The sequence below is a fragment of the Lolium perenne genome, chromosome 4 (assembly GCF_019359855.2).
Source record: "Lolium perenne isolate Kyuss_39 chromosome 4, Kyuss_2.0, whole genome shotgun sequence".
NCBI classification, from domain to species: Eukaryota; Viridiplantae; Streptophyta; class Magnoliopsida; order Poales; family Poaceae; genus Lolium; species Lolium perenne.
The window spans coordinates 85,067,657-85,082,215 of record NC_067247.2 but is presented as its reverse complement, the minus strand read 5'-3'; positions in this window follow the sequence as shown (position 1 = coordinate 85,082,215).

Genomic DNA, 14,559 nt, shown 5'->3' with positions numbered 1-14,559 from the left:
ACTTAGACTAGTAACATATGCCATGTTACTAGTCTACGTTACTACCTTCATAGTGGGTAGTAACTTATATGTGGTGTCATGCTTTGTGTTATTTATTATGTTGTAGACTCATTTTGCCTTGGGGTGTGTGATGTTATGGTAACATAGCTAGTTACCATCTCACTCTTTTTTTTCATTTATTCACATGCCATGTCACCAAAATAGCTTGAGATGTGTGATGTCACTAGCTATGTTACTCCCACTATGAGCAGTCTTAGGGGAAACAAGTGTTCGCGATCAGGGGATCTTTGCTTACTGTCGCGTGTACTAATGGTGAGAGGGTGTACAAACTTCAGAGCAAAACTACGAAGATCAGTTCGATTGCGCAACAGCAACCGCCTGTTTTGGACAGCTTATTAACTGAGAAAAATGGCACGAAAAGCTCCTTCAGGGCAAGCCAGCTAACAGTACGTGGCTGGCGGGCCGCGAACTGGGAACAGTAGGAACCGACGGTCATATGTTGGTACGAGAAGGTTCGGCAGCAAGAAAGGCGCTCGACATTAGAGCATCTCCAATAGACGCGTTAAAAGCCCCGCGCGGCAAAAAAATCACAGGTTTACCGCGCGCGGGCGCTGCCGCGCTGCTCCAGCGGTGGCGGGAAAAAGGCGCGCGCTAAAATTTTTGCCGTCCGCGCGCTTTCGCGCTATCCCGCGCGGGAAACTTGCCGCGTGCGCTGCCGCGCGCGCTATAAACACGCCACACGCGAACACGTCCAACTGCCACTTCCTCCACGCGTCTGTCTCCCTCCTCGCCTCTCTCCCTCCCGCGCCGCTCCACCTCCGGCCGCTCCGCCTCCGACCGCGCCGCCTCCGCGAGATGCCTCCGCGCCGCCGCCCCTCCTCCGGCTACCACGGTGTCCGGGCGCGGCCGAGCGGCCGGTTCGACGCGGAAATCCGCTCCGGCGAGGAGCGGATCCGCCTCGACACGTTCGACACCGCGCACGAGGCGGCGCGGGCGTACGACGCCGTCGCCTGGCGGCTCGGCCGCTCCCGGCGGACGATGAACTTCCACGACGTCTTCACGCGGGAGCAAGCGGAGATGCTGGCGCCGCCGCCGCCGATGATCACGCGCGAACAGCAGCGCCGACATCGGGAGCTGGAGCAGCGCCTCCTCATCGCCGAGCGCGACGAAGCGCTGCGCCTCGAATGGGCGCGCCGCTTCCCCGAGGACGTCGCCGCCACGGAGGCCTTCTACGCGCAGAAGGAGGAGGAGAAGGCGGCGCTGAAAGCGAAGAAAAAGGCGAGCCGCGAGAAGCGCCGCGCCGAGTCCGCGGCGAGGAAGAAGGCGAGGGCCGAGGCGGCGGCGAGGAGGAAGGAGGAGGAAAAGAAGAACGGCGCAGGGCTGTCGACCATCGTCCTCTCCTCCTCCTCCTTCGACTTCTAGTGGACGACGACGTCGACGCCGGTGTCGGACACGACACTGAGCAGCTCCGACTTCGACTGGGAGTCCGACGACCAGTCGGAGGAGTAGTTTATTTTAGTATTTTCGTTTAAATGTCGCATTGTATCGTTGCACTTTTAAAATATATTCGTATTTCGATCATATTTTCATAGTTCGTTTGATGAATTTTCAAAAAAAAAACGATCGGATTAGCAGTTTGTGACGCGCGTGCGCTGCAAAATAGAGCCTCTACCGGAGGTGCGTTTTTCGCACACCAGCGCGCGCTGCAAAATAGAGCCTCTGCCGGAGGCAAATTCGCTATACCGCGCGGCAGCGGTATACAGCGCGCCCAATCGCTGGTATAGCGCGTCGCGATTTAGCGCGTCTGTTGGAGATGCTCTTATACATTGCTTGAGCTCGATCTAACCTCGATCTAACCAGAAGAGGAAAAACAATTCGCTCCAAGTGGGAGGAAAATACGAGCACCCGTTTCCTTCTTTCAACGTGCACATGGCAAAGCATGACTAGATGGAGTATTTCGAGTTGCGGGAGGGTGCGATCTCCCTTTTCATTTCTCTTCTTGAAGCATGATGGGGAGGAGGTACATTAAGCTTCATTAGAGTAACAGTTATATATTCTGCTAAATCTTTTTGGCACCTGAGCAGCGGTGCTCACAATATTTAAAGAACATATTTTTGATTCTTAAAACTATGAAACTAAATGCGCACATACATATAAACATTTCGAAGGTACGATGTAAATTTTAGATGAAAATCTATTATATTTTGAGCTATACGAAAAAGATAAATTTCTGACAAATATCTGAATTTTCCATCTCTACAAATTTGTTATTTTTCCTTGGCTCAAAACACAACGCAGTTTCTACCACACAAAAAATTCACGACTATTGAGAACATGTGTATATATTCATGGAATAAAATTTATAATTTTTTGAAAGACACAAATATAGTTTTTAAATATTACAAAAACAGGAGCCAATCTGGTGCCCCAAATCTGCTCTCGCTGCTTCTATTCTTTTTGAAGTTATTGCTAGCTATGCTCATAGCATCTCTAGTCAGGTCGCTCAAACCATTTCTTGATAGTCTTTGGGGCGCACTAGACTATGCCTAGCCGCTTGTTCTCCTCTCCTACCACTTCCTGCTATTTCTCCTCCTCTTCCCGCCATCATCTCCGGCTATAAAAAGGCTCAACCTAACAATAAGGCGCCTCCTCGCCACTACGTACTCGGCCGCAATGGCCGTGCGCGGTCGACAGGACCTGCGCCGCTGGAGCCCATTCCTTCAGACTCTGATGACTCCGACATGTAAGCCGAGTTTAACAAGATGGAGGCGTCATTCATGGTGAACCCCGGGCGCGAGCGGCGGAGGAGCAGGAGCCGACGAACCCGAAGCAAGTCGCTATCCTCGCTTTATACGCCTTAGTGTGGCAGTTTCAGGACGACACTCGTTGCCAAGAGGAGGCCAACGTGTCCGCCTGCCACCCCATCATCGTGTGCTCCGTCGAGCAAGCGGCGAGGGAGGAGGCTGGCTGCCTCCTCATGGCGGTCAACTGGCAGAGGATTCTTGAGATCAACGCTCAGGCCGAAGCCCGGGCCGCCCTCCGCGAAGCAACACAGCTCGCCCTGAACGAGGATTCCTGGATGCTCGCCCTGAACAAGGATTCCTGGAGGAGGCGAGCGCAACCGAAGGCCCAACGTCGCAGTGAAGCTCCGGCGACAACGAGGCGAGCACGGGAGCGGGTAGCGTGCGAGCAACCACCAGGAAAGAATGACGGCGAGGCTAGGCCCGTCGCCCACCCTGACCGACGGCGAGCATGGTAGGTTTAGTTTAAACTTAGCCATTTCATTCAACTTTGTAAAATATAATAAAATTTAAAAGAAATACTTAATTTCTATCGAATTTATTTGTTTTGAACATGTCGTTTTGGGGGACATTGTTGGGAACGGACGCTCTATAAACGTGGCAACACGCTGCGACATCGCCCTATAAACGTGGCAACACGCCCCGATCAACTAATCCAGCACGTTTGTCGAACGTTGTTTGGGGACGTGACCGAAGATAACACTTACTTGGTGATACGTCTCCGACGTATCGATAATTTCTTATGTTCCATGCCACATTATTGATGTTATCTACATGTTTTATGCACACTTTATGTCATATTCGTGCATTTTCTGGAACTAACCTATTAACAAGATGCCGAAGTGCCGATTCTTGTTTTCTGCTGTTTTTGGTTTCAGAAATCCTAGTAAGGAAATATTCTCGGAATTGGACGAAATCAAAGCCCAGGGGCCTATTTTTCCACGAAGCTTCCAGAAGTCCGAAGACGAAACGAAGTGGGGCCACAGGGTGCCCAAACCCTAGGGCGGCGCGGCCCCCCCCTTGGCCGCGCCGGCCTGTGGTGTGGGGCCCCTGTGCCCCCTCCTGACTTGCCCTTCCGCCTACTTAAAGCCTCCGTGACGAAACCCCCAGTACCGAGAGCCACGATACGGAAAACCTTCCAGAGACGCCGCCAACGCCGATCCCTTCTCGGGGGATCCAGGAGATCGCCTCCGGCACCCTGCCGGAGAGGGGAATCATCTCCCAGAGGACTCTACGCCGCCATGGTCGCCTCCGGTGTGATGTGTGAGTAGTCTACCCCTGGACTATGGGTCCATAGCAGTAGCTAGATGGTTGTCTTCTCCCCATTGTGCTATCATTGTCGGATCTTGTGAGCTGCCTAACATGATCAAGATCATCTATCTGTAATTCTATATGTTGCGTTTGTTGGGATCCGATGAATAGAGAATACTTGTTATGTTGATTATCAAAGTTATATCTACGTGTTGTTTATGATCTTGCATGCTCTCCGTTACTAGTAGATGCTCTGGCCAAGTAGATGCTTGTAACTCCAAGAGGGAGTACTTATGCTCGATAGTGGGTTCATGCCTGCATTGACACCTGGGACAAGGATGAGAAAGTTCTAAGGTTGTGTTGTGCTGTTGCCACTAGGGATAAAACATTGATGCTATGTCTAAGGATGTAGTTGTTGATTACATTACGCACCATACTTAATGCAATTGTCTGTTGCTTTGCAACTTAATACTGGAGGGGGTTCGGATGATAACCTGAAGGTGGACTTTTTAGGCATAGATGCAGTTGGATGGCGGTCTATGTACTTTGTCGTAATGCCCAATTAAATCTCACTATACTCATCATGATATGTATGTGCATGGTCATGCTCTCTTTATTTGTCAATTGCCCAACTGTAATTTGTTCACCCAACATGCTGTTTATCTTATGGGAGAGACACCTCTAGTGAACTGTGGACCCCGGTCCAATTCTCTTTACTGAAATACAATCTACTGCAATACTTGTTCTACTGTTTTCTGCAAACAATCATCTTCCACACAATACGGTTAATCCTTTGTTACAGCAAGCCGGTGAGATTGACAACCTCACTGTTTCGTTGGGGCAAAGTACTTTGGTTGTGTTGTGCAGGTTCCACGTTGGCGCCGGAATCCCTGGTGTTGTGCCGCACTACATCCCGCCGCCATCAACCTTCAACGTGCTTCTTGACTCCTACTGGTTCGATAAACCTTGGTTTCTTACTGAGGGAAACTTTCTGCTGTACGCATCACACGTTCAATAATTTTCATAGGTATTTTATATGGTATTACTTCCTCACCTGGCGCCTCATCCACTACCGTTGCAGTAGTAGTAGATTTCCCAAATAAAAATTGAAGAGAAGATCTCTCCATAATGACTTATAGCAGCAGTAAATAAAATCAGCACAACAGTAAAGGTTTTCCTTACCAATTCCACTTACCAATAGCGCTTCACTCCCCGGCAACGGCGCCAGAAAATAGTCTTGATGACCCACAAGTATAGGGGGTGTATCGTAGTATCTTCGATAAGTAAGAATGTCGATCCCAACGAGGAGCAGAAGGTGTTGACAAGCAGTTTCGATGAAGGATTCACTGTAAATGCTCACAGACAAGTATTCAGGGGGGTTTGATGTAACAGTTGAATAAAGTACGAGTATGTAAAGTGCGAGAGTAATAATTGCAGCGAGTGGCCCAATCCTTTTTAGCACAAAGGACAAGCCGGTTTGTTTACTTATAATGACCAAACGTTCTCGAGGACACACGGGATTTTAGTCTAGTGCTTTCGCTACATACGGCTAAATAATCTTCATTGTTGTGATAAGTGTTGTGTGGGTGAACCTATGCTAATGTACCGCCCTTCCTAGGACTAATACATACTTGTGATTATACCCCTTGCAAGCATCCGCAACTACAAGAAAGTAATTAAGAATAAATCTAACCACAAAACCTTAAACTACGAGATCCTGCGATCCCTCCCGCATCGATATACCAGCGGGGTTTAGGTTTCGTCACTCCGGCAACCCCGCAATTGGCAAACGAGTACAAGATGCATTCCCCTAGGCCCATAAATGGTGAAGTGTCATGTAGTCGACGTTCACATGACACCACTAGAAGAATAACACCACAACTTAAATATCACACCATTGAATATTACTCAACCATAGTTCATTACTAACATTTAGACTTCACCCATGTCCTCAAGAACTAAACGAACTACTCACAAGACATCATACGGAACATGATCAGAGGTGATATGATGATGAATAACAATCTGAACATAAACTTGGTTCAATGGTTTCACTCAATAGCATCAACAACAAGTAGAAATCGATACCGGGAGAGTTTCCCCTATCAAACAATCAAGATCAAACCCAAATTGCTATGGCGGTGACGGTGTCCAGCGGTGATGACGGCGGTGATGATGGTGGAGATGATGATGATGGTGATGGCGATGATGTCCAGCTCGATGATGGTGACGATGGCGTCGATTTCCCCCTCCCGGAGGGAATTTCCTCGGCGGATTCCTGCCCGCCGGAGAGCTCTTTTCTCTCTGGTGTTCTCCGCCCCGCAGAGGCGGCTGTAACTCTTCGCGAGGTACCCTCTGTGGCTTAGGTCTTCGGGACGAAGGGTTTGGCGAAGAAAAGGAGGCGAAAAGGGTCGTGGGCCCCCGGACCATAGGCCGCGCGGCCAGGGCACAGGGCCGCGCCGCCCTAGGGTGTGGGCCCACCTGGCTGCTCCCGGCTCCTCCTTCGGCTTCCTTCGTCATCTTGAAAAATAGGATTTTTGGTATAATTTCCTTCCGTAGTTGATCTTCCGAAATATTGCGTTCGACGGTGCTTTTTCCAAGCAGAATCCACGGCTCCGTGTTCGATCCTCCAATAATGATGAAACATGCAAAATAGATGAAATAACATAAGTATTGTGTCCCAATATGAAATATATCAATGAATAACAGCAAATTATGATATAAAATAGTGATGCAAATTGGACGTATCAACTCCCCCCAAGCTTAGACTTCGCTTGTCCCCAAGCGAAACTGAGCTCGATAGACAGGACCACATGTTTATGGAGTGAAGAGTCGATAAATAAAATACGGACAAGAAGCTACATATTCATTCACACAGACATTATAGTAAACAACCTCTTATAACTCATATTGAAACAAGTATAAGGTAATCACAAGTAAAGGTGCATGAGAAATCATGATTGGTGATGGCAAACTTCGTTCTTGGTCAGAGAACAATTAACAGATTATATTTATCTCATTGAGCAGCGCTCTCATGTTAAAGTTTATAAGGCACAACTTGCATACTCAATCGTAATGGTCTTCTCATAATCATTGATAACTTGCAAAGCTATATTCATTCAGATAAAACTTGTACTAAACAAAGAAGAATAAAAGACATGATGTAGCAAATCACAATATAATGGTTTGATCACAACTACTCAAATGCTTGCTTGAGATGGAGGGAAATAGGTTTACTGACTCAACATAAAGTAAAAGACAGGCCCTTCGCAGAGGGAAGCAGGGATTAAATCATGTGCTAGAGCTTTTTCAATTTTTGCAATCATATAAAGAGAATAAAAGTAACATTTTGAGAGGTGTTTGTTGTTGTCAACGACTGGTAGCGGGTACTCTAACCCCCTTGCCAGACAACCTCCTAAGAGCGGCTCCCATATTATTTTCATTTTGTGTGGCACCCCTTCCAACCTTTCTTTCACAAACCATGGCTAACCGAATCCTCGGGTGCCTGCCAACAATCTCATACCATGAAGGAGTGCCTTTTTATTTTAGCTTTATTATGATGATGACACTCCCCCCAACCTTTGCTTACACAAGCCATGGCTAACCGAATCCTTCGGGTGCCGTCCATCAATCACATACCATGGAGGAGTGTCTATTTAGTTTAATCAATTTGGGACTGGGAATCCCATTGCCAGCTCTTTTTGCAAAATTATTGGATAAGCGGGTGAAGCCACTAGTCCATTGGTGGAAGTTGCCCAACAAGATTGAAAGATAAAACACCACATACTTCCTCATGAGCTATGAAACATTGACACAAATAAGAGATACTAAGTTTTGAATTGTTTAAAGGTAGCACATGAAGTATTTACTTGGAATGGCGAGAAAATACCATGTAGTAAGTAGGTATGGTGGACACAAATGGCATAGGTTTGGGTTAAGGTTTGGATGCACGAGAAGTATTCCCTCTCAGTACAGGTCTTTGGCTAGCAAGGTTAATTAGCAAGCATAAGAGTCGAGGGAAACAAACAAATATACATGTGATAGAAACAATCATGCATCTTCCTTGTAAGTACAAACAATTTTAACTTCAGAATAATAAGCTATGAGCTAACAAGAAAGACAATGAAACATCTACATGTATTTCTCTTTTCTATTTAAACCTCAAAGTGTTGTTGCTATTGACCAATGCTAAGTTTGCCAAAACCAAATAGATTTATTCAATGCTCCCAAAGTGATACCAATACTAACAACAAGGTGAATCATATAGTAGAGATTGCAAACTAAAATAAGATGTGCAATATGTAAATGATAAGACTTCTCATTAATATTCCATAACGATAACTCACACCAAGGGATACATAGATAACCAACTAAAGGAGAGATACTTCCAAACGCAACCCATCTTATATGATAACTTCCCTACTCATGATATGATACTACTTGACAATAAAAGTAAAAGGTAGTGATAATGTGATACCGCGGCACTCCCCCAAGCTTGGAACAAACCAAGGGGATGCCAATACCGATGATGAATTACTCCTGCGGTGATGGTGGTGATGAACTCCCGTCATCAAACTTCCAAGGAAGAGGCTCTCCATCAAGAAACGACATCTTGGTCTCGGGGATCCCGAAACTAGCAAGACGGCTTATGTATTTAAACCTGTTTTCATACTCACAGTTCGATTACGAAAATCATAGAGTTGTGCTTGGAGCTTGTTGGTGGTGTCGTGAAGTGAGAGGATATCGCTCCAAAGCTTTGCAGTTTCCTTCTCATGTTCAGCAATGAGTTCAGACACAATCCTGTGGAAAATATCCACCTCACGCTCGGCCATCTTCTTGTATTTGAAAACCTCTTGTTCTAGCTTCTCCATCCTGTCTTCCAGGCTTCCTTCTCCTTTAGGACCCTGGACATCCTTGACCTGCAGTTCTCCTTCAACGAGCAGCAACTCCTTGGGGTGCATCCTCAGCTCCTCCATGTACAAGTTGCCAACATCCTTGTCGGAGCTGTCCTTCGGAGTTTCCGACGAAGACATGATGGCTCTAGATCCGAAGCAAATCCTGGCAGAAACAACTCGAAACAAAACACGTCGAGAAAACGATATACGGACCTCCAGGGGTCCGGGAGATTATATAGCAAAAATTTTCACGACAAACGGAAAGTACCAGATCGAACCAGAGTCGGAAAGGGGCGACGAGGCGGCCAAACCATAGGCCGGCGCGGGCCCAGGTCAGGCCGCGCCGCCCTATGGTGGCACCCCCTCGTGCGTCATTTCCACTCCGTTTCGAACTCGTAATTTCTCATATTTTCCAAAAACAGTAAAAATATTGTTCGGAAAGTAAATTGCGTACTTTTCATTACCGTCAAGTACCTATTCAAAGTCGAGTTAAGTGCGGACCGTCAATTTGCCCTTTGATGAAATCTTCCGGTGTTTCCACTTGAATAATATCAACATCAACATTATAGGAATCACCTGAGATATAATGCTTGAGTCTTTGTCCATTCACCACTTGCGTAGCATTGCCTTGGAGAGAGCTAATTTTGATTGCTCCTGAACGATACACCTCCTCGACAACATATGGTCCTTCCCATTTCGAGAGTAATTTCCCCGCAAAGAATGCGAGACGAGACCGATACAATAGGACTTTATCCCCAATATTAAATTCTCTTTTGATAATCCTCCTATCATGCCATTTTTTAACTTTCTCTTTAAAGAGTTTAGCATTTTCATATGCTTCACTTCTCCATTCATCTAGAGAACTCAATTGCAACAACCTCTTATCACCAGCAAGTTTAGGATCTTTATTTAATTCTCTAATGCCCAATAAGCTTTGTGCTCTAGTTCTAAAGGTAAATGACAAGCTTTCCCATAAACCATTTTATAAGGTGACATTCCCATGGGATTTTTATAAGCAGTTCTATAAGCCCAAAGTGCATCCTTCAATTTACTAGCCCAATTCTTTCTAGTTTTATTAACGGTCTTTCCCAAAATAGATTTAATCTCTCTATTTGATAACTCTACTTGACCACTAGTTTGAGGATGATAAGCGAAGCAATTCTATGATTAATACCATACCTAGCAAGAGTTTTTCTAAAACCTCCATGAATAAAATGAGAACCTCCATCAGTCATAATATATCTAGGTACTCCAAATCTAGGAAAAATAATATCTAAGAGCATTCTTAAAGAGGTCTCACCATCAAGACTTTTTGTAGGTATAGCCTCCACCCATTTAGTAACATAATCAACAGAACAAGTACATGAGTGTTACCTTCAAGACGGAAAAGGTCCCATGAAGTCAAATCCCCAACAATCAAACGGTTCAATAACAAGAGTATAATTCATAGGCATTTCATTGCGTCTGGAGATATTACCAACCCTTTGGCATTCATCACAAGATAAAATAAACTTTCTCGCATCTTTGAAGAGAGTTGGCCAATAAAAACCTGATTGTAGAACCTTTTGCGCGGTTCTTTCTCCCAAGTGATGTACTACATAAGCACTAAAATGACATTTACTCAATATCTCCTGTTGTTCATATTCGGGAACACATCTTCGCATAATACCATCCACTCCTTCTTTATATAAGTGTGGGTCATCCCAGAAATAATGCCTCAAATCATAAAAGAATTTCCTCCTTTGCTGAGCTGAAAAGGTTGGAGGCAAGTACTTGGAAACAATAAAGTTAGCATAATCAAGATACCAAGGACCTGTCTCGCGAGCTCACCTTTATTACAGCCAATTGTTCATTTGGAAAACTATCATTAACAGGAACAGGATCATAAGCAATATTTTCCAATCTAGACAAATTATCAAGAACAGGATTATCAGCACCTTTCCTATCTACAATATGTAAGTCAAATTCTTGCAACAGAAGTACCCATCTAATAAGCCTCGGCTTAGCATCTTTCTTTGTCATAAGGTATCTAATTGCAGCATGATCAGTATGAATAGTAACTTTTGAATCAACAATATAAGATCTAAATTTATCACAAGCAAAGACTACAGCTAATAATTCCTTTTCGGTTGTAGCATAATTTCTTTGAGCAAGATCAAGAGTTTTACTAGCATAATGAATAACATTCAGCTTTTTATCTACTCGTCTGTCCAAGAACAAATACTTACAAAGAAAATCACTAGCATCACACATAATTTCAAATGGTAAGTTCCAATCAGGGGGTTCAACTATAGGAGCAGTTGTTAAGGCTTTCTTAAGAGTTTCAAAAGCTTCCTTACAATCATCATCAAAAACAAATGGTACATCTTTTTGAAGAAGATTAGTAAGAGGCTTTGAAATCTTGGAGAAATCTTTAATAAATCTCCTATAAAACCCAAGATGACCAAGAACACTACGAATACCTTTAACATCCCTCGGATAGGGCATCTTCTCAATTGCTTCAACTTTAGCTCTATCAACTTCAATACCTCTCTCTAAATTTTATGTCCCAATACAATTCCTTCATTAACCATAAAGTGGCATTTCTCCCAATTAAGAACAAGGTTAGTTTCTTCACATCTCTGCAAAACTTTATCAAGGTTTCGCAAGCAACTATCAAAAGAATTCCCATAGACGGAAAAATCATCCATGAATACCTCTACAATACTTTCACGAAAACCATGAAAAATAGCAGACATGCATCTTTGAAAAGTAGCAGGAGCATTACATAAACCAAAAGGCATGCGTCTATAAGCATAAGTTCCATAAGGACAAGTAAAGGTGGTTTTCTCTTGATCTTTAGCTTTAACAGCAATTTGTGAAAACCTAATAACCATCAAGAAAGCAAAAATGAGTATTTTTAGACAATCTTTCTAGCATTTGATCAATAAATGGTAAAGGGTAATGATCTTTCTTAGTAACTTTATTAACTTTTCGAAAATCAATGCACATTCTATACCCTACAACTACTCTTTGAGGAATGAGCTCATCATTATCATTAGGCACAACAGTCATACCTCCTTTCTTGGGAACGCAATGCACAGGACTAACCCATCTACTATCAGCAATAGGATATATAATACCAGCTTCAAGAAGTCATAATACCTCATTCCTTACCACTTCCTTCATCTTCGGAATTAGACGACGCTGAGGTTCAACAACAGGCTTTGCATCATCTTCCATATTAATAGCATGTTGGCATATAGATGGAGAAATCCCCTTCAAATCATCAAGAGTGTAGCCAATAGCGCCTCGATGCTTCTTCAATATTTCTAATAACCTTTCTTCCTCAATCTCTGAAAGCTTAGAACTAATAATAACAGGATATATTTTCTTATCATCAATATGAGCATATTTAAGATTATCAGGTAAAGGCTTTAAATCAAAAACAGGATCTTCCTTTGGTGGCGGTGTTGTACCCAAATCTTCCACCGGTAAATCATGCTTGAGAATAGGTTGGCGAAGAAAAATTTCCTCAAGCTCATCTCTTTCTTTCCTAAAAATTTCGCTCTCGCTATCCTCCAAATGTTGCTGCAAAGGATTATTAGGAACAAGAACAATAGATGCACATTGCTCCATTTTAAAATCATTACTAGGCAAATCAGCTTTATAAGGAGTTTTAGTAAATTTAGAGAAGTTAAACTCATAAGATTCACCAGCAAATTTAGTCAAAATTTTCTCTTTCTTGCAATCTATAATAGCTCCACAAGTATTTAGAAAAGGTCTACCAAAAATAATAGGACAATAATCACTAGCAGCAGAACCAAGTACCAAAAAGTCAGCAGGATATTTAATCTTACCGCATAAAACTTCCACATCTCGAACAATACCAATTGGAGAAATAGTTTCTCTATTCGCCAATTTGAATAACCACATCAATATCTTCAAGTTCACAAGAATCAATTTCGTGCATAATCTCCGTGTAAAGCTCATACGGAATAGCACTAACACTTGCACCAATATCACATAATCCATAATAGCAATGATCACCAATTCTAACAGATAGCATAGGAACACTAGCTTGTTTGGGTTTATTAGGATGTGAGACAATATTAGAAGCATCTTCACGAGAAAATAATATGACCATCCTCCACGTTTTCACCACAAGATCTTTAATTATTGCAACAAAGAGGTTCAACTTTTATTTGTTCTTCGTGTTCTACAGGTTTCTTTTCACTTTTATGAACCGCACTATTTATAACAGAGTACTCTTTCATTTTAGCAGGGAAAGGAGTTTTTTCAATATAAACCTCAGGAATAACATGATCAGCAGTTTCAACTACAACACATTTATTAATAGATGAATCAATTTTATCTTTATATGGTTCATGATACTTATCAAAGTTCTTCTTTGGCAATTCATAATGAGAGGCAAAAGCTTTAAAAAGATTTACAGCAACTTGAGAATCAAGACCATATGGAGCACTCATATTACGAAATTTATCAGTATCCATAAAAGCTTCAATGCATTTATAATCATAAATTATACCTGATTCTCTATCCTTGTCGTTCTCCCAACCTTCAGTATTTTCTTGGATTCGATCAAGAAGGTCCCTTTTAAACTCTTCTTTGTTGCGTGTAAATGATCCAGAACAAGAAGTATCCAGCAAGGTCTTGTCTTGAAAAGAAAGTCTTGCATAGAAATTATCAATAATAACATTACCAGGGAGCTCATGAATGGGGCATTTGAGCATTAAAGACTTCAATCTCCCCCAAGCTTGGGCAATACTCTCTCCATCATGAGGCCAAAAATTATATATGCGATTCCGATCCTTGTGAATTTCACTTGGAGGATAGAACTTAGAATAAAACTGGGGCACAATATCATTCCATTCAAGAGAATCCCCATTATCCAGTAATTTATACCAATGCGCCGCTTTACCAGACAGCGATAAAGAGAATAGTTTCTTCCTCACTTCATCCATAGCAATACCTGCACATTTGAATAAACCGCATAATTCATGCAAAAACAGTAAATGATCACCGGGATGGACAGTTCCACCCCCTTCATAGCGGTTATCCATAACACGTTCAATAATTTTCATAGGTATTTTATATGGTATTACTTCCTCACCTGGCGCCTCATCCACTACCGTTGCAGTAGTAGTAGATTTCCCAAATAAAAATTGAAGAGAAGATCTCTCCATAATGACTTATAGCAAGAAAGAAATAAAATCAGCACAACAAGAAAGGTTTTCCTTACCAATTCCACTTACCAATAGCGCTTCACTCCCGACAACGGCGCGAGAAAATAGTCTTGATGACCCACAAGTATAGGGGGTGTATCGTAGTATCTTCGATAAGTAAGAATGTCGATCCCAACGAGGAGCAGAAGGTGTTGACAAGCAGTTTCGATGAAGGATTCACCGTAAATGCTCACGAGACAAGTATTCAGGGGGTTTGATGTAACAGTTGAATAAAGTACGAGTATGTAAAGTGCGAGAGTAATAATTGCAGCGAGTGGCCCAATCCTTTTTAGCACAAAGGACAAGCCGGTTTGTTTACTTATAATGACCAAACGTTCTCGAGGACACACGGGATTTTAGTCTAGTGCTTTCGCTACATACGGCTAA